This window comes from Bos indicus, chromosome 14, assembly GCF_029378745.1.
Source record: "Bos indicus isolate NIAB-ARS_2022 breed Sahiwal x Tharparkar chromosome 14, NIAB-ARS_B.indTharparkar_mat_pri_1.0, whole genome shotgun sequence".
Classification (NCBI taxonomy): Eukaryota; Metazoa; Chordata; class Mammalia; order Artiodactyla; family Bovidae; genus Bos; species Bos indicus.
Window position 1 is genome coordinate 42,067,166 of NC_091773.1, and position 22,127 is coordinate 42,089,292.

At 38.3% G+C, this 22,127-nt stretch overlaps 1 protein-coding gene across 2 annotated transcripts in view; it reads left to right on the forward strand.

The window, feature by feature from the left end:
• Window positions 1-345: 345 nt before the first annotated feature.
• The window catches only part of PKIA (cAMP-dependent protein kinase inhibitor alpha), a 98,146-nt gene continuing 76,364 nt past the window's right edge, over window positions 346-22,127 (forward strand). The window contains exon 1 of one of the 2 annotated variants that reach the window (XR_011570616.1): window positions 346-768. The gene's annotated coding sequence lies outside the window, so the exon portion shown is untranslated. The remainder of the gene's footprint in view (window positions 769-22,127) is intronic. The other variant, XM_019973779.2, reaches the window with a different exon arrangement.

The window sequence follows — 22,127 nt, forward strand, 5'->3', positions numbered from 1 at the left end:
TCTTTGCTTGAGTGCTTTCTCTAGCTGGTCCTACTTCTCCACTCCTCTGGGAGTTTCCTTTTCCATTACGTAGGTGAGAGAGCAAGAAGTCCTGGCTTTCATAATTGTGAGTGGTTTGACTGTGTGTGTACGTGCGCGAGTAGGTGTGTGTGGGCGTGTGTGTGTGTGTGTGTGTGTGTTGGAGGAAAGTGAGCCTGCTACAAAGGGCTTAGAAATCTAGTTGCCAATTTAAAATATTTTCGGAGTGCTTGAATGCTAGCTCCAAAGCGAATCCCACTCTCAAATTCAGCAAAATGAACAATACTGATAAGGAAGATGAAGAGGGTGGGAAACCCACACGCCGGAATGGAGCTGTCCATGAGGCGGCAGTGACAGGGGAGCGCTCGCGGGAGAGGCGCTCTGCAGAGAGAGTCTCTCGGCTTCTTCTCTCTCGGTCCACCTTCCGGCGACCCTTCTTCGGTAAAAAGCATTCATAGAAAATAATCCGAAAGCCGGGAACCCGGGAGATTGTCGGGCGCAGTTTCTGGGCGCGGGTGCCCGCAACCGGGAGAGGTCCCTCTCCCCCCGCGGCTGGCGCGGAGTGTGGCGATCCGGCCCGGGGCGGGGGATGACTTCATGCGGCCGGAGCTCGGCGGCGGGAGCGGCTGCAGCAGCTGGCAGGTGGGGTGGGGGCCGGCCGAGCTGACCACGCAGCGCCCGGTGCCGCGGCACTGCAACCCGGGGCAGCGGACGCCTGGGACGTGCGCTGCCTCGATCGCACCCCAGAAGGTAAGCTGCCGGGCTATCATTAGCCTCTGCCCCGCTGCGCGGTGCTCTGCGCTCGGTTAATAATGGGGTTTGTGATACCCTGGGAAGAAGGCGATTGTCCCTGCTGCGTTCTGTATTGGGGTGAAGGAGCAACAATTGGAAATGTTAATCAAGTGCTTGGGATCGGAGGAGCGGTGTTTCTGGGCAGACAAAGAAGGCGGTCAGTCTCTATATTCTTATTAAAGATAATCGACCGTTGCAATGCCAGACTCACTTAGATATTGAAAGAGTATTCAAAATGTAAAATAATTTTGAGTTGCACTTTTAACGTTAGTGCCTTCAACCTTCGCTTGGGTGTTTTCTGGTTTGTGAGCAGCAGGTCCTTGGCAGGAGCCTGGAGAAGTCATAGAAAATCTTCCCTCTTCTTTTGCCTTCCTCCGTCTTCCCCCTTTCCAGTGCTCAGAATGGGTTCCATGTAGATTTCGACGTCAAACGCCCGCTTCAACACCTAACCCTTAGAAAGAATCTCAGATTAGAGGTGAAACTTGCCTTCTGGAGTTCAGGTTGGGTTGTGCAGCACTTGTCTCCACTTTTCCCTTCATTTCTCTTGTCAATCATTTAGTTGATTTTTTTTTTCCCCTCGTGGATGCTGTGGCTATCCACCGGCCAGCTCTTGTCAGCCCCTGTCCACCACCTCTTTTCCATGACTGATTTTGTCAAGGACTCAGAAAGGGCATTGCCCTCCACCACGTTTGGATTGTTACTTGTGCCCTTCCCCCAAATACAGGGCATGAAAATAATCCTTTCAGTCCAGTACCAACATGGTTCCCGATAACTCGCTTCATTGGAGTCACTGCAGCTACCCTAGACGGGTTTCGAGGACAGCAGAATCCGTTGGGCTGTGAGAAAGAGAGCTAGCTATACCTAACGTATTTTGCTGCTGTGCCTAAGAATAGGTGGAAAGTAGGGATGTGAATGCCAGCCTATCCCGTTTTTCTTGAAGCCTTTGTAGAAGGTTGTGAGACACCTAGCTGGGTAGGATATGAAGCAAGTCCTCCGGCCAAAGCAAGCACTGCGTTTGTCCTAGGATTCCCCCAATACCTCAAAAGAGTTTCCGGAGGCTTTCCCCACAGGCAGTGAGAAAGCCAGGGGAGCTGGCCAGTCTAAGCCTCGGGTTATTGGGGCATCCTCAAGTTTTTAGGGGTTCCGACCTCGGATTTCCCCACAGACGCCTTGCTACTGAGCTCAAGTGCCCATTCCTGTGGCCCACCTAAGGACGTGCATTTGAATGATATTCTGTTAAATGGTTAAGATGGCTGTGATGGGAATTGCAAATGTGCCACTTCCCCGATGGAGAACAGTTGAAATAAGCCGAACTGTGGTGTCTGTGTTAATAATATTCTATTTAGAAAGACATTTATTCTCTTTACATTTGAAATTATAGAGACAGTTTGACTTCGAAGCCCTGCAATTTTAACACATTGAGAGAGGAGATCAATGAAAAAGAGGACCAGGGTTTTATAGCTAAAAAACTGACCTCTGCTTACCTTTTTTTTTTTTTTTAATACGGCTTTTAGACAAAGATACTGGTTCTGCAAAATCATGTTACCTCTATTATATATCATTATTGTTTTTCTGTTTACAGATTCTCTATTTATAAATACACTGTGGAAAGATTTGAGTTGGTTTCTTTGTTCCTACCTTCAGTATATGAGGCAGAAGGAGTAGGGATGGGGGGTGGAATTTCACTCCGAGTGGTCCACTCCAGGAACTGTTCCTCTGAATCATGAAAACCTTTGGACTGAAAAATTTTTTGTCTTGTTGTTGTTGTTATTATTATCTGTTGAATGTGATTTGGGTTTGAGATATTAAATTTTCAAGATTCTGAAATTTTGACACAGGCACATCAATTAAACAGGGAAACAAAGAACAAAAACAGCAAACCCCTTTCTTTTACGACCTTTCATACCTAATTGTAAAATATTTAACCATATGAATAATTATTCTGAATAATAAGTGAAAAGCATAGTAAATAATATTTCATTTTTAAAATAATAGCCCATGGTCTATGAAATACAGGTTAGTGCAACTGATCTTAAGTACAATAAAAATTTCTGTAAATTTAAGAGGCATATTTCTGTTGAAGATAGCACATGAAAATATGCTAATGATGGTTAGAAATTGAAAGTGTCTTTTACTTGGTTTTTGAAGAATCTGAATTGTTTGCCAAGAAGTGGGTCAGGACTAGGGCACTGGTGCTGCCTAAAATCATCTTACCTGCCAGTGATTTTAGAGGTGAGATGAGGCACTAAGTTATAGATTACAGTTGGAGAAGCCTTTAGGGAAGAAAGAAAACCAGATAGAAAATAGAATTTCCTATTGTAGTGCAACTAAGATAAATGAATTTAAGGGGTTTCTGAACTTGGACCTTGTTACATTTAAACAATTTCTGAGGAAAGTTTCTAAATTCAAAGCCTTGGGAAGAAACAGTTGTGTGATATCCTGACTGAAACTGATTTATGACTTTATTTCTTTTTTTAAAAAATGTTTCCCAGAGAAAGGAAAAAATAATCACCTGGTATTAAGGAGGAGGAACATCAAATAGAAGGGTGTGCACTATTAGATGTTAAATGAACTGTAGGACTGTTTTGTAGTTTTGACAAGATAGATTTGAAATCAGTCTGTTGCTTTCCAATCAAGTAAAAATGTATTTAGTCTGGTGGGTGGTCAGTGTTATCAGTAACTTTGTTGTCATTATGCATGCATGCTCAGTCATGTCTGACTCTGTGACACCTTGGACTGTAGCCACCAGGCTCCTCTGACCATGGAATTTTTTTTTAGTTTTTTACAAATCCCCTTAAATTACCCCATGACCAGCCTAGACCAAGTAGTCTTTATTCCAGTATGTGCCCCATGACATCACACCCCTATGTCGTCTTTGTTCCATTCACTCACATGTTGAAAACTTACTCACATCTTATACTGCTTCTTCCATGAAGCCTTCTCCATAAGCCTACCCACCTTCCTTTGTGTCTTAGATGTGTTTCTCCCTTGTTTGAATTCCTATGGCATTTTCCATTTTGGTCTGCCCTTTAGTTTGAACATGATCTGCTCTTGTAAAACAGCCATAGAGAGCAGAGTCTGTGACTAACAACTTTTTATTACCTGCAACTCATAATACAGTGCTTAGCTATATATATGCAAACTAGATGCTCAGCAATTTGATTTTAGTGAAGAAATTAGTTATTATTTTCCAGGGGTGTATATCCACCTACTCTCATAGCCAAGTTGGGTGTGTGTGTGTGTGTGTGTTTAGTCACTCAGCTCTGCTGACTCTTTGCAACACTATGGACTGTAGCCCACCAGGCTCCTCTATCCATGAAATTTTTTTCAGGCAAGAATACTGGAGTGGGTTGCCATTTCCTTCTTCAGGGGATCTTCCCAACCCAGGGATCAAACCTGCATCTCTGGCGTCTCCTGCATTGGCAAGCAGATTCTTTGCTACTGTGCTACCTTGGAAGTCAAAAGCCAAGTTAGGCTCTAAATAATGTCTGCAAGACCACTTTACTTGTTTAAAATCCTTATATAATGAATAAATAGTGAAAGTACATTCAAATAGTCATATTCAGCAAAAGTTATTGTGAACTTACATGCCCTTAAATGTATATTGGCTCATCCATATTAAAAAACATAGTAAGCATCATAAAACAAAACTTCCATTATCTAAAAAGTCATTACCAAGACCCCTGTAATATACAATGAGCCTTATGCTTATACTTTCTTCTAGCAGTTTCATAGTTTCTGGTCTTACACCTGAGTCTTTAATCCAATTCAAGTTAATTTTGTGAGTGTTATAAGATTTATTGGTCCAGTTTCTTTCTTTTACATGTGAATATCCAATTATCCCAGAGTTCCCTTATATGTACCTTTTCTCTTTTCTCTTGCTGCTCTTAAAATTCTTTCGTTGCCTTTGATTTTGACAATTTAATTACAATTGTGTCTCAATGTAGCCATATTTGAGTCCAACCTGTTTGGGTTCTTTGGACCTCATGGATCTGGTATCCATTTGTCATCCCAGGTTTGGGAAGTTTTCAACCATTATTGCTTTAAATATACTTTGTGTTCCTTCTTCTCTTTTCTCCTGGAATTCCCATAACATGTATATCATTTATTCTTTTTCTTTTGTCCTTTCATTGGGTAATTTCTAGTGTCTTATCCTCTAGTCTGCTGATCCTTTCTTCTGCATGGTTGAATCTACCTTTGATACTCTATTGAATTCTTCAGTTCAGTTATTGTTATTGTACTTTTTAATTCTAGTATTCTTGTTTGTTTGTTTTTAATATTTCTATTTCCTTGTTTAACATCTTGTCTTGTTCACTATTATTTTTCCTAATTTCGGTTAGCTGTCTGTGTTTTTTTTTTTTTTTGTAGTTCACTAAACTTCCTTAAGAGGATTATTCTGAATTCTTTGACAGTTCCTAGATCTTTACTTTTTTAAGGTCATTTATTGGAGTGTTATTAGTTTCCTTTGGTGGTGTCATATTTGCCTAATTTTTTTGTGATCCTTGATTCCTTACATTGGTTTATGGATATTGGTTAATTTGGCTCCTCCTCCAGACTTTACTGGTAATTATGTTCAGTAGTATATGGGGTATGAATTCGTTTCTTGGCAGGACACCAGGACAGCACACAGAACCTATATATATATAGCTCACTGTCTGGGGACCCAAGTCAGGCAAGAGTGTGCACTGAATTCCCTGGTCAGATGAAGACACTGGTTTTGCTTTGCAGATGGGGGTTAAGTGCCACTGTATCTTGGGCTGTTGAATGGGCTATATAGCTTCCCATGTGCTCTGGTTAGACTCTTGGTTGGTCAGACTGAAGTCTTTTTTTCCAGTGATGAGTAGGGCTATGAATTAAATTCCCTGCCCAGGCACAGCAGCAGGAGAAGTAACTTTAAAGCCAGTAAAGCTCTTGTGTTGTCTTAATTCAACCTGACCCACGCATCAGGTTCTGACTGAACAAGGCCACTGGCTTTTTTTTGCAGACTATCAGCTGTGCCTTCTCTAGGTTTGCTCACTGCTGGGCCACACAATTTCTAGGAGTTGTCACCAACCCTTCTAGTCATTCGGGGCAGGAAGACTGCCTTCACAGATTGGAGATGGGGGGATGGGTGGAGATGGGGAAGGGCCACTCCAGCTACGCTTAGTTTCTTAAACAGTTGCCCCAGTTGGGAGGAGCTGGGAGCTACTCTCAGCCTTGGCTAAGAGTTAATCTCCCTGCCTAAGCATAGTATAGGAACCCTCCACACCTGGGACTCTTTGCTTTGGGGTGATAGCTCTGTCTGCCTGCCTCTTGGTTAGCGTGCCATTGGACCACACAGCTTCAATGATTTATTGCCAGCCCTTTTGTTCAGATGGCCGGAAGACACTCTCCACATTGGTAGGCTGTGACTGTGCTCTTTCCCTGGGGGTAGGCAAACCAGGCTCTAGGGCTATATGAAAATCAGGTGGATCTGTACCCCTCTGATTTCCCTGGTTGTAGTGCACCCTAACCTAGCTCTAGAGATGAACAAAGACACTAGTTGTGATCATTACTTGGGCACTGCAGGTATGAATTCTGTCTGTCACAATCCGTATGCTGGCTGTTGCATGCCCCTTACCCCTTCATCACAGTCCAGCTTTCAGTAGTCAAGCCCTGCAGATTCCCCTGCAAACCCAGTGGAGCAGATCAGAGTAGTGGCTCCCACAAAGCTACCCCAATGCTAGGGGCAGTGCTTGCTGTCCCCCAGTTCTCTTCTCCTACTGGAGGAACCAGACCTTCAGTGGTGCTCCACTGGCCTGGGGGAGGAACAGTGTAGTCTAAAACAGTCTGTCTTGGTCTCTGTGGTGCAAAGGTGCTTCAGCCTTACCTCTGTGTTCTAGGATTCTCTCAAATAGTGTACTGTTTCCAAATAATTTTTGGTTGTTCCTCCTGTGAGGGCGAGTAGAGCCAGGAATGACCTTGGTGATGTCACCACACTCTGGGCTTACTTTCACAACATGATATTTCTGGTACATGAGATGAGGTTCTCCTTTTATTGTTATCCCAGCTTTAGGACCTGAAATCAGAACTCTTCACTAGCATTGGCACAAAGGTAGCTGAGAAGACTAGGAAGCAAGTGCCAAGGAGGATAGTGAGTCAAAGAACCTTGATTCATAGAAAAGGAATCCCAGAAGGAGTTCTAAATGTTATACATACCAAATGATTTATTTAGGATTTTCCAATCAAAATCATTTTTACGAAAAAGAAACAGCCCTCAGACTTGGAGTACTATACTGCCAAATATGTGGAAGAGCATTGCCAGCAATTGAGTGATGTAGTCTACTCTGAAATATATTAATTTTCCTTAGGATGGATGTATGTCTGCCTGAAAGTTAGTATTTCTTTCTAATAATGCTATACTACAGTAATATATTTGCTTTTTCCAAGAAATTACATACCCCTCAGGTTCTAAAACAATTACCAGTATAAAAGTACATTAAGGTTTTTAGCTGATACTTAAGGAAACCAGTATGAGCTAACTGCTTCCTACTGATGCTAGTATTCAGACAGGTGTGAGAAGATCATTAACCTAGAAAAAACAGAGAGAGATGGAAAGATGGAGAGAAAATACTCAAAAAAAGGCTACTTAAACTGTTGCTTTCTTTGTTGTTGTTCAGTCACTTAGTCGTGTCTGACCGACTCTTTATGACCCATGGACTGCAGCATGCCAGGCTTCCCTGTCCTCCACCATCTCCCAGAGCTTGCTCAAACCCATGTCCATTGAGTCGGTGATGTCATCCAACCATCTCATCCTCTGTCATCCCCTTCTCCTGCCTTCAATCTTTCCCAGCATCAGTGTCTTTTCAAATGAGTCGGCTCTTTGCATCAGATGACCAAATTATTGAAACTTTGTTTTCTTTATATGTCCCAAAATATGATAATAGCTGTATAAGTTCCTAAAATAAATGCAAGTTTATGGAAACTTCATAATATACCTAATATGAGGTAAATTTTTACTTTATTTTATAATTTATTTTTATTTTGATAAAATGTCCCATAACATAAAGTTTACCATTTTAGCCAATTTTAAATGAAATCTAAGATTTTAATTAGATTAATTTTAAAAATAAAAAGATGAATTTTTAATCTAAAACTACCTTATTTCATATTTAAGTACCTGCATTATGGTACATCTTTTGCTGTTTTTTTCTTAGTTTCTCTTTACAGTATCTTTTAAACTTTATTTTGAAACAAAATAACGAAATCCCAAAGATGCGAGTTTCTTATTTAAGCTAAACTACATAATGTTGGAATATCTGAAGTGTGAACACAATTGGCAAAACTTTTAACTACCTTCCTTAGAAGAAGGCTGTCTTGATTTGCATTGTCTCAGAAAGGAGAAACAGAGCTTGCTGGGGATTGCATCATGCTTTACTTAATTAGACATTAACATGCTAAAAGGACAAGGATGAAGCAACATATTATAACATATTTTTGAAAAGCTACATAAAGGTGAAGGGTTGCAAGAATACAGGCAGACACACCCTAGACATTTCACAGCAATATTTAAAGTATGCTGTTTCTTTAGTTGATTGGGAGGGAGGAACCTGTTAACAAACATTTCCCCTATGTACTTTTGTCCTTATTGCTGTCTAATCAAGCACTCATTAAACCAAGCATTCTAACTTTGGCCTAGGTAATCAACAAGCCCATATCTTAATGCACTGCGATGAGCATGAGACTGAGGATTCTTGGTCATTGCAATAGTAACAGCAGCAAAACCTGCTTTATTCCTTTTGTTGTATACTGCAGAATGTGAATAATAGAGAGAAGTCAGTGATGTCTTTAGGCCATTTTTGACAGTTCTGTCCACGAGGTTTCACACTTGGGTTCTCCGGTAATCAAAGTGTAGTGAAAAACAACCAGGGTGCTAATGCTCTCTCTCCATTCACAAAATTTAATGCTTCTGGGACTTGCAGAAATAATGTTGAATTTGAATTGGTTGTACCCAGTAGGCACTGAGAATAATCCACCAGACTCACCAAATCCAAATTCAGATTTAAAGCCGGTCAAATTTTAAAGATTATAAAGATTTCTGTATTTGTGAAGTCACTATTTCACTACAGAAATTAAAATCTGACACTAAAATAAGCTGATATTAAAAAGTCCATTTAATAAGGGGAGGAAGATTGGCATCTTGATCATAGTAAAAAAAAAAATCAATAAACTGTTCAGGTAAAATACTTGTGTTTGAATTACCTCTTAATAAATGAAATGGAAAATGAAATAAAATGGCAGTATAGTGTTAATGGAAGGAAAGCAATCTGGTTGATTTCAAAGTGTGTGACTGTAAATAAAAGAGTTTTTTTGTTTGTCTGATTTAATAACAATTTTATTCTTGAAACTCTCAGGCAGCTAGCTTTTGGTCACTTTTAAGATCAATCAAAAAGTTCTAAACATTGTCTTTAAGGTTTGCTACTAGGCCCTCCTCTTCCCTTTCTCTCTTTAATTTTTTATTTATTTTGGGGAGTTTGGGCTACCGTTTATGTCCCAATCATGTCTTTCAGGAAGTGAATTTGGACCTTGAACCCCATCTAGTTTGAATCCTACCCCTACTGTTTTCTATCTTTATGACTTAGGATAAGGTACTTAACCACTGTGAGTTGTTTCTTGACATTTAAACAGGAAAATCATAGGGTTGTCATGAAGATTAAAGAAGGTAACATAAAGAAGAATTTATAACATAGTAAGGGTTAATAAATGTTTCCAGCTTTTATCTTTTTTAATTTTTCTGAGCAATTTACAATGAGATCTCATTACCACAATTGTTCCCCAACTTTGTGAACCTCTTCCTACTGCTCTATTTTAAACTAAGCCTTGAAATGACTGAACTTCATGGGAAGGTGTCTCAATAATGGTAATCCAAGTGGCAGGAGAGGTTGGAGCTACTGCAATGCAAAGTTGTCAGGCTCTGATCTGGCAGAGGCTGTGGGAATTAGACTTAGCTTCTATTTTTAATTCTGCAAGTAGTTGATTGGATGAGTTGGGAAAACTCAGTTGGCATCTTACTTTCTTTCTGAATCGTACCATATGTCTAGTCACTCTTTTCACTGACTCATGATCAGACATGATATCAAGGTTGTTGAGTATGGGTGTTGACTTCAGAAGCTAATGTTATAGAAAGTGGGAATTGTTCTCTGTCTTAAAAGCAATAGTTGGCAATTTAATTTTTTGGTAATACAGTGTTGAAACTCTGGAGAGAGGGCAACTAACGTCTTGTTAACATTCACTTCCTCTAACAAAAGCCTTTGAAGATAATCCCACTATTTGCCTTGTTCCCCAACCCTTTTTTAAAATGTGTAACTATTGAAGTTTTTTAAAATGTTAATCAATATCATTAAGTTGTCCAAAAAGGAAAATTAACCTGTAACTCTACTGTACATCATATACAAAGAAATCTTGGTATATGGTATCTTTCTGTTTTACTGAATCTCAAAGAATTTAGAGCGTACATGTAAGAATTTTAATGGAGTACTGTTCATTGCTATGTGCTACTGAGTAGATTCAATCACTAGCAACACCTTTAAACAGAATTAAAAAAATAAAGCCTTAGTTAATATGAAAACTAGTACCAGAAACACCTGCCTATAACAACTTTACTTTTAGTACAAAGACATGCTTTAGTGTGATAACAATTTTGTTTAGCTTAAAAAACACATAATTTTATATTTTTATATGACTTTTGTATGAACCATTTTGGTTTAAGCAAACAAGTACAAAAAGTGCCTAAAACCTTCCATTTAATATATGAGCTGTAGTTGTTCAACAAGTGAGCATTTTGTGGTGATAAATAGCTCTTGCCAAATTGGCAGTAATTTGTTTCTGTTGGAGGAGTCTAATCCTGTGTGTGTGTGCATGTGAGCATGTACATGCGTGCACGCTCAGTGTGTCCAGCTCTTTGCAACCCCATGGACTGTATAGCCCACCAGGCTCCTCTGTCTATGGAAATTCTCCAGGCAAGAATACTGGAGTGGGTGGGTTGCCATTTCCCAGGAGTTCTTCCTGACCCAGGGATTGAACCCGTATCTCCTGATTTGGCAGGTGGATTCTTTACCACTGTGCCACTTGGGAAGCCACAAATCATGTGTACCTAACCTAACCTTATTCTTGTAAGTAAAAAGTATAAGACATTTTAAAAAGTTTGTCCTTACTTCCTAAACCAATATTTTTAATCCCCGTTCGAATGCTGAATTCATTAGTCAGTCACCAAAGGCTTGATGCATAGATTTTGTGTATAATCTGATCTTCAGATGATGTTGCACACAGTGAAAATTCCTTTTAAATATATGTGGGCATACATGTATATGCAAATATTATACAGAAATTATACATATAGACATTCCCCAATTTATAATGGTTCAACTTAACGATTCTTCAGATTTACGATGGTGCAAAAGTGATACTGACTTAGTGGAAAAAATATTTTTTGAATTTTGATATTTTCCCAGGCTTGCAATATGCAGCTTGATGCTTTCTGGTGATGCTCAGCAGCAGCAGCTAGCTTCCGCTCCCAGTCAGCCATGCGTCACAACTGACACACTTTACAACCATTCTGTTTTTCACATTCAGTAGTGTTCAATAAAACAAGTGAGATGTTCAATATGTTATAAAGTAGGCTTGTATTAGTTGATTTTGCCCAACTGTAGGCTAATGCGAGTGTTCCGAGTATGTTGAAGGTACGCTATGCTAAACTATGATGGTTGGTAGATTGTGGGTATACTATCGTTAGTGTCAGTTGCTCAGTCATGTCTGACTCTTTGTGAACCCACGGGCTGAAACCCACCAGGCTCCTCTGTCCATGGAATTCTCCAGGCAAGAATACTGGAGTGGGTAGCCATTCTCTTCTCCAGGAGATCTTCCGGACCAACGGGTTGAACCCCAGTCTGCCGCAATGCAGGCATATTCTTTACCATCTGAGCAACCAGGGAAGCCCTGGGTGTCGTTTAAGTGTTTGCAATTTATAATATTTTCAGTTAGCAATGGGTTTATCAGGATGTAATGCTATATAGTAAGTTAAGTATTTTATGTGTATTGTATGTTAATTATATTTAATCACTTATGTGTCTATTAATATATATACATATGTATGGATTATACATGTCTGTTTTCATGAACATCTGTCTTCTGTTTCAAATATAAGATTATATTTAAGATAAACAAATTATTGGAGAAGCATTTGAATAATCTTTTGTTTCCAGAGTCAAGTTTTGCAAAGAAAATTTATGTTTTCACCGTGTATTTTTCAAAACTTAAAAGAATATTTTTGAAATTTTAAAGTGATTCTTTACTATATGAATACAATATATTTCAGGTACTACATATGTTATTTCTATATATATATATATATAGATTTATACATATTTAAGTGTTTTTAAACCTGATCTTACTGGGTTATAACTACTGTACACTTAGGTGAGAATAGTAATATTGCTGCTTTTCAGCTTGGAACATGTTTCTGTTTCATTTGATTATATTTTATCCATTAAATGCTTTGGGCTTCCATTATCTCTTTTGTTTTGAGGAATACATTTTATGGTGCATTAGAAATTTATTCTATATTTCACGCCATAATTTTTAGCATCTCACAGAATCCTAATTTGGAATGTTCTCACTTGAATTGTGTTTCAGAATACACTTGAATTGTGTTTCAGAATAGAGACTTGCCCCTTTTGGAACCATCAGATCTGTTGGTTGGGTATTTCTCATTTATTTTGTTGGAGAAAGGGAGGAAGGAAACTGCACTTAGGAACATTCTAGTTTTCTTTCTATACTTGTACCTAAAAAAATTCACTCTCATAGTAAAGCTAGAAACATGAGATTGGCAGTTACATAGTCCCAGATTAGGACAACCCAAAATACTGTAGTTTTTTCAAGTAAAAGAAGCAAATTTGGTCTGACATTCATTTTGATCTTCCTCACCACCCTAACCCAGGTAGTTTACTATTACCCAGATTTTTTAAAATAGCCACTTGTTGATTAATAATTTCGCTTTTTCCATTCTTAGATTCATAACAGTTTTATACAAAGTTTTAACAAATCTGTGAGATGGATTATTGGTTTCCTCTTGATTTCTGATTAGTTCTGTGATTTAAAGATGCTTAAAGAGCAGACTTCTCAATTAGAAAATATAAGCATAATAAAAGCAAACTTTAAAATTAATTCTGGGATATATTCTCTTGATGGTAAAGAAATATCTTATAGATGTCTAATGTTTGGATGCTTTATAAATAAAAGTAGTATGATTAATCATGTATTAACTTATACTATCAGAAATGCCTTCTACATCCTTTCTAGGACACAAATATGACATTTCTATATTGTTTTCATTTAATCATTTTAATGAAGTATTATACATGTAATATTTCATAAAAACACACTGCATCAATTGTAATACTGTATAGTTTAGGACTTTTGATTCCATATGTGAATATATTAACTTCCGTTGAAATTGCTATGATGTAGGGTCAAAATTAACTGGAAAGTTATTAGTGTTATTATTCTGGTTTCTAATAGCTTCTGTTGCAAATAAACTATAGAGACAAAACTATCCCTGGTTTAGAGCTTCCGCACTATTAATGACATACTGAGATGTCTCTTGGCTATCAGTAAATGATATATTTTAGACCATAGCCTATGAAATGAATTGCCGGTTGGCAGGCAGCCTTTGACAATAAAAATGCACAGATGCTTGCTACTCTACCTTTGCAAAATCATTGTATCACATAAGTATGATCTTAGTAATTGACATATGACTATTAACGTTCAATCATTCTCTATAATATTCCTGTTACCAGTTATTAATAGTATAACGGGTAGACAACAATTCTGTGGTATGTATTCATATTTTTATTTAAACTCAATTGTAATCTATATTTCAGTGGTGTTTTGGTAATATATCTACCACCTCACTTAAGTAGAAGGAAGTTTTCTAGAGGTTTCATGTCAGCTTTTAAATAAAGTAGTCTTTATTTGGGGCTTCCCTGGTGGCTCAGATGGTAAAGAATCTGCCTGCAATGCAGGAGACACGTGTTCGATCCCTGGGTCAGGAAGATCCCCTCCATTTAACTATTTTTTGTTTAAAAATACTAAATTTTTTTCATGGTCTTTAACTATAAATATTGGAATTGTCTATGGAACTTATAAACATAGGGATAAAGCATATGAATCCTAATATATTTATAGTATATGCTGAACTTTATATAATAGCTCACAGGTAACCTTCACTATTACGTATTTTTAAATGCTTAGAATAGGAAACAATACAGAAACTAATAAAATTGTTTTTTGTAGTATGTTAAGTGAGAAGAGAATGTTAAATAATACACAATGCATATTTACAGCTTGGTTTTCAGTGTCATATACATAGAGAAAAAAGACCTAAAGAAAATTTTAAAAATCATTTATCAATGGTTAACTCAAGAAACAGAGTCAGGGTGACTCTTACTGCCTTTTAATCTCTTTCTGTATTTCCAAATTCATTGCAATATATATGCATTACTTTTGGAACTGTTTAAGAAGAAATGTGCCAGCTTGGATAATTTTTTTTTTTTTTAAATATTTAAACATTGTCTGCTGCTGCTGCTGCTAAGTCGCTTCAGTCGTGTCCGACTCTGTGCGACCCCATAGACGGCAGCTCACTAGGCTCCCCCTTCCCTGGGATTCTCCAGGCAAGAACACTGGAGTGGGTTGCCATTTCCTTCTCCAATGCATGAAAGTGAAAAGTGAAAGTGAAGTCACTCAAACGTGTCCGACTCTCAGCGACCCCATGGACTGCAGCCTTCCAGGCTCCTCCATCCATGGGATTTTCCAGGCAAGAGTACTGGAGTGGGGTGCCATTGCCTTCTCCTAAACATTGTCAGGTACTGTTAAAATGTTCAAGTTTTACATAGCTCTCTGGAAGACCTAAGTTGGTCATAAAAACACTGAATGTATTAGAGGAGGGGGAGATTTCCCTCATCCTGAAATAATAATGCTAATATTTTTAAAGCATTAAATAATTTTCAAAGCATTTTTTACATACATAGTCTCTTCAGACCACCCTAATTCTCTAGAATTGGTAGAAAAGGGATTATACTCATTTAGCAGAGGGTATGGGAGGGAGTTAAAGTTCATAAAATTTAGCAAATTGCCCATTTAAGAAGTGCACAGTTATTAAGTATCAGCCAGATTTCAAACCTGTTTCATGCCATGGCCAATCTAGTGCTTTCCTCTGTGCTGTAGGAACTGGACTCGTTTCAGAGAAAGTGGAAATAGACCTGACTTTTGTTCTAGTTACCAGTTTGCCCAGAGACCTCACTGGAGCCTGAACCAGGAAAACTTACATGAATTTCTTTGTTCAGTCTAAAGAAATGGCTGTATTAGATACGTTCCTGGGTTTAATTTTTTAAAAAAATCTATGTTGTTTTTCACCCTGTTCCCATTTGTGTATCTTGTGTCTGTAAGTTTCTACAGAGAACCATGCCTCTTACCTAAAGGACTGCATTGCTTAATGAACAAACATGACAGTGCTGATGCTGAGTTAAGTAACATACCAGTCTAGTTTGCATGGACGTAATGTTGACATTGGTATCTTTCCTAATGGCTCAGATGGTAAATAATTTGCCTGCAAAGCAGGAAACCCAGGTTTCCTGGGTCTTCCCTGAGTTTGGAAGATTTCCTAGAGAAGGAAATGGCAACCTGCTCCATTATTCTTTCTTGGGAAACCCATAGATGGAGGAGCCTGGTAGGCTATAGCCCACGAAGTCCTAAAAAGAGTTGGACACGAGTGAGCAACTAAACAGCAACAAAATCTAAAATTCACAGAAAATTCTCTCCTATAACGACTTTGGTCAATTGAAATGTAATTCACTAAGTTTCTGTGTTTGTTAGTCATTCAGTCACTAAGTTTCTATTAAGCATAGTTTAAACAGATCTTTATGAGATTTGCCTTAGCATTTTTATGCTCCTGAAATATCATCACTATAACCTGCTTTTTAAAATAGTCTTGACACCTACTGAATACTTTCACCTCCTACAGAAAGCAAGAAAAAGAAAGCATTTATGTTTTTAATTTCAGTGAAAGGTTCTTGATTTAAGAATTAGTCATTTACTGTCATTTGAATTTCAAGTGTGCTGTAAGTAGTTGGGGTTCTTTCTGTATGACTTCTCCAGAGTTTTCACATATATCATCATTAACTTCATCTTTCACTTGGGATTGGTAAAATAAAAAGTTTATTTACTACTATTTCTTAGTTTTCTTCATTTCAAATATTCAATGTCTTTTCAAAAATAGTATTATAGTCTTATACTGTTCATTGACAACAGATAATGTTAAGAAATTGTGATTCTTGTATTCAGTTAGAAAAAAATGAGGAAGTAAAGAAATGATTACTGTAACAATTGTTTTTTCTCCATTTAGCTAAACATATTTTTTAGATTCTGAGACTATGAATCCCAATACTAAATGTTATATATACAAAGAAGTGAAAAATAATACTTATTATGATTTATCTATACTAAACAACTGTTTTACAACCAATTAAGACTTCCCTGGCAGTCCAGTAAGACTTCACCTTCCAACGTAGGTTCAATTCCTGATAGATGAGCTAGAATCCCATCTGCCTCGCAGCCAGAAAACCCAAACATAAAACAGAAGCAGTATTACACCAAATTCAAAAAAAAACTGGTCCGTGTTAAAAAAATAAATTGTAATTTCCCCTCAAAATAATCCTAAGTGGCAGGCACTATTATTACATATTTTACGTATGCACAAACTGAGGCACAGAAAGATTAAATTATTCATAGCCATACAGCTAGTATGGTGCAGATGTGTTTAAAATCAAGTCTCTATTTTTGTGAGATTCCACATTCCCAACCCCTATAACGAATATAAGAGTTTGATACCTACTATTTGTCATACGCCCATTAACTAGCTTTGTGGAAAGAGGTTGGGGGGAGGGAAGGGGGAGGGAAAGAGGAAAAGGAGAAAGAATAAAGGGTGGCAGAATTGTCAGAATTTTGCCAGCTTGTAGATACGGTGTGTTATATCTTATAATAAGGTTCAAATTAAGGACTTGAAGAAATTTACATAGAATAAATAATTTTAAATTTCCCCAAGGGAAGTTTCTGGTAATATTATCAAATGGAGACAGCAAGTCAATTTCTATCTAATTCTAATTCTAATTAAAATGCTATGGCAGGTGCAGTGTTGGAACAAAAACAGTTCTGGTAATTCTCATGGTAATAATTCTACCTTAAGTTTATTATCTTTTTTCCACACTTAACACTCTCAGCTTACTTAATTTTAATACCTACCCTTTTTCAAAAGTACATAAATTCTAATTAGGCTTAAATCATAGGAAAATTGAAGAAGTTTAGAGCCTGTAAAAGAGGGAAAGCACCCATTTCGCACTCCCAAGTCCAGCTCTGTCCATTTCTATCAGAGCTATTCCACCAAGAAAGGAGGACTTATTCTGATTGGTCAGATTTATTTAAGCATTCACTGAACCGTGTTCTGTTACATAGGGTCACTGTGTTTATTTAAAGGTGCACAACAGCAGTTCCCACATTTCTTTCTTGTCTGTTGCCTGGTTCTATTACAGCAGGTAAGTGGAGTGAAGATCCTCAGAACCGAGGCCTCAGCCTCTTGTTTCTGTTTCGTTTCATGCACTAGGGTGGGCTTAATCCAGCAGAACAGTGAGCTCCTCTATGTTTCACCGGCCATTTCCATGCAGATGAGTCAAGCTCCATTTGGAGCCTGGAAAATCTTGCATGCTCTCTCATCAACTTCTTCTTTCAGTATATACTCAGAAAATGGTAACATGCCCCGGGTAAGCTTTTACCTCAGCTCTGACTCAAGGTTATCAGGAATTCCAAATCTCTGACATGTTCTGTATCTTAATCAACAGATAATTTGTACATACTCCCATGCAGTTGTGGCTCAGTGGGTAAAGAATCCACCTGCATTGCAGGAGACGAAGGAGACCCAGGTTCGATACCTGAATTGATAAGATTCCCTGGAGGAAGGCATGGCAACCCATTGCAGTATTCTTGCGCAGAAAATCCCATGGACAGGGGAGCCTTGTGGGGTCGCAAAGAGTCAGACATGACGCTTTTACACTGCTCATGTAACTGGAACCTATATCTGTGTTTATGTGCTTCAAGCTAGGATGACTGTAGATTTTAAACAAGATAATTTAGAAATTTTATTAAACATTTCTTATGTGGCAGGCACTGTTCTAGGTACTCTTGATAAAGTGTTAAACTGAGCACTTATAATCAACAGTCTCTAAAGGGTGCTTAACATTAAAATTGAAACAAGGAAGATATACAGAAATCATACACAAAACCCAACAAAAAGATGTCGGTTTAATATGGTTGGCATTTTGGGGGTAAAAGACATCTATCACAAGGAGTTTTATAAGATTAATAATAAATAGTAATGTCATTAATCTTGTAAATAATTAATGGGCTACAGTCCATGGGGTCGCAAAGAGTTGGACATGACTTAGCAACTAAACACCAAGGCTGTCAGTGTAGTGACCCTTTGCTCTTTATTCTTCAGGTGGCGTTGATCCTGTGCAATCAGAAGTAAGAGGGAATTACAGAGCATTCATGTCATAATTTCATGTAGATTGAGCCTGGTGATTATCAAAATCAGGTTGAATCAGAGGTAGTGCAAGAATGATGTTCTTTGGAATTTTTCCTTGATGACATCATTATCTATCCTTGAGTTACAACGATAGAAGCCAGTGAGTAATTTATCAGTTTGGTTCCCTGTGGGAACTAAGTTGAATGATGTTTTCTCCTTTAGTCATTGACTTTCTACAGAGATAGCGGAGGCACTTCAAGTTTCCCAGACAAGAAATCTACCAGTAAACAGCCGTGATGGTAGATGTGTGTTATTTATGGCCATGGGCTTGGTGGGCTGCATTTTGACTACTTGTCAAGCATTCTGACATATTGGAACAGAAAGTGCTATTTAAATATAAACAGCAGTTTTTATTGACTTGCTATTAGTCATCTCTATGAGGAAGTGACCTATTAAGTAATAGATCCAAGTATAGGATACCTGCCATGAAATAAGATTGATTTCTGCTAAAGAGACCTTAAAGTAACTACACGTTTACATTTGTGGTTTTTCTTCAATCATTTGTAAATTACCACAGAAAAATGCCATATAAAAAGCTATCAGAATTTACTTTCCAGTGTAGTTTCCTGGGCATTCTCTATCTCTCCCTCTCTTCCTCTCTTAGACCCAGACGAAGAGCAATGTGGGTCTCAAGCTTTAGTGAGAATCAGAAGGCTTGTCAAAACAATGACTTCCGAAGAATCAGCTGGGAATTTGCATTTATAACAAGTTTCTAGGAGAAACTTCCGCTGTTGTTACGTATTTGATGAACCATTGCTCAAGTAAAAGGAATGGGAATTTAGGAAGCAGAAAGATTGAGAGCTGTGAAAAGCTGCCGGCAGCCTCTAATCTGGGTCACCAAGCTGTCCTAACTCTGGGGAAGATCACCAGGACTGCCGCAGGGAGCTCATTGAAAGTTAATGGCCTTCCTCTGAGTGGAGGCTGAGGGCGGCAAGATAGAACACTCCTGACCTTCCTTCCCTCTCTCAAACCCAGGTTACCAGTTAATGACCGTTTAACCTCTCCTGCTCCATTGTTTCTCAGATTCAAAGTGGTAATGGTAATTTCTTTTCCCTGTGATTAAAAAACAAGACAAAACAAAAATCTCAATGGTGCCTTCCCTATGTGAAAAATTTCTTCGGATTAATCCGTCTATTACTCACTCTGATGTAGGAAGGAAGAAATTTAGCAACATTTCTCTCACTCTATAAAGTTTTAGGCTTTTAAGTTTAACTCTTTAGCAAAAGTTACCAAATACCTATTCTCCACTGCCTGGGGCTAGCTATTTTCTTGACTAAGACTTGGGGAGCCACACGGGAATAAGTACTGAAAGAGACTCATAAAAATCCCTGTCGAATCCACGCCACTTTCATCGCCGCCAGCTCTCCATTCAGTCCACTGCTCTTCTCACTCTTTCGACACCAGGAACACCAGCCTCTTTGTGCTTTGAACACTCTCAACATCCTCTCGTCCCAAGACGTTTATAATTTCATCTTCTGGAAATGTTTAAGAAAGTAATCCATATACACATACATAGATTATGATACTAGAGGGTATGATAATAGGTTATGACTACCTTGACGTCTCTGCTCAGATGTCACCACATCAGTGAGGCCTTGATCATCCTATAAAAATAACTTCTGTGCATCTCCGTGCAGTTGCACATATTAACCTTTACATGCTCCATTCGATCCCTGGTTTGTTTTCTCCATATGTTTGGTCCCAACTGCCAACCAGTATATTTTGGTGTTGGTTTATTTTCTGTCTCTTTCCTAGGTAGAATGCAGATTTCAGGAGGGTGGAGTCTTGAATTTTTTCATTGCAGAACCTACAGTAATCATCGATAAGTAAGAGTCACTCAGTAAATATTTCTAGGATGAAAAAAAGAAAGGTGGTATATCCTTACCATAGAGTATCCATGAAAATTTTGGCATTCTTTGCGTTACTTACTCAAAGGATTTTATACTCCAGTCATACTTAACTACTGGCAGTTCTTTAGAACTATTGCTATTTATGCTCTTTAAATCATGCTGTAGCCTCTGCCTATAATACTCATTTCTAAACCTTTTTTTGTCTTTCACATTTATGCATTTCCTCCAAAACACATATCAGGTGTCCTGTTCTTCAAAAGTATTTCATGATAAACTCATTTTTTCTCTGTGTCCTCCTTCCCACCCTGGTTCCCTCTCCTGGTACTTATCTAGTGGTTATGTTATACTATTCAGTCCAGTTGAAACTCTTTCCAGTTTACCACAAACCACTTGAAAGCAGAGATGGTTTCTGACGTCAAAAGCACAAGCTCGAATGCCTGGCATATGACAGCTCCTCGTAAATGTTCAGTAAATGGACAGTAATCCACCTTAATCTTTTTCTTATCATAAGAAGCTACTCTTCATTTCTCTAAACTTCTAAAATTTCCCTGAGGGATATGAGAGTAATGGTAATAAAAATATTTAATAATATGAAATAAAAGACAATAAAATAATAATAAAATATTAAATAAAAATAATAAAAATCAAGAGGATGGGCACTTATGATAACTAACTTGAAGATTAGCCTAGTAAAAACTGGAATAGTTCTCCCGACTATCCCTGGGTGGAGAAGGTCCCCTGGAGGAGGGAATGGCAACCCACTCCAGTATTCTTTCCTGGAGAATCCCACGGACAGAGGAGCCTGGTGGGCTATAGTCCATGGAATCGCAAAGAGTCAGACATGACTGAGCGATTAACACACACACTCACAGGCATTACACACTCACAGGCTTCCCTTATAGCTCAGTTGGTAGAGACTTTGCCTGCAGTGCAGGAGACCCAGGTTCGATTCCTGGGTTGGGAAGATCCCCCGGAGAAGGAAATGGCAACCCACTCCAGTAATCTTCCCGGGAGAATCCCACAGACAGAGGAGCCTGGCAGGCTACAGTCTATGGGGTTGCAAGAGTCAGAAATGACTTAGCGACTAACTGCCCCCCTGCCCCCAACAGACATTACCGTTTCAACAGAAGAATTTCAACATAGGAATTCAACATATGAAACATTCAGAACACAGCAGATCTTTAGGAGTCAAAGCTTGTTCTTAACTTTATATAGCCATGGAGACTGGTAGAATTTGGAGATGTTTAAGGTAGTGTATGTGACTGAGATTTGCATGTTTGAAGATGATAAAGACCCATCCCAGCAGAAAGATCCTACACGCAACTGAGAAAAAAAACCACTGGGCATTGTGAATGAGTGTACGCCTTGGCAGAAAGATGTTACATCTGTTCTTCCTACATCTGTTAGTGAATTATGCATGATATTACAAGAGGACTTTAAAATATGAGCAATTGGAAGCAAAAATAATAAGGAAGTGCATAGAAATGCAGTGAGTGAGTATTGAAAGGCAGAAGTGGTGTACCGGCAGGTCTGGAAATCAACTGTGAGAACTTTAAGTTGATTAAATGTAACACAGAAAATGTACAAGAAAAAGTTGGTGAGATCAAATTAATAGGCAAAATAAACAGTTTCCTCAACAGTAACATTTTTGCTATATAAAAGTATGAATAAAAAGCAGCACATAAAGGACTGAGAAAATGAGTGTAATAATTCCTTTGTCATATGCCTAGATCTAAGGTGAAAATTAGAACTCTATCTCAATGTATGGAGGGAATCATTGTTAGGAAATAGCATTTAAATTGAACAAGGATATTCAG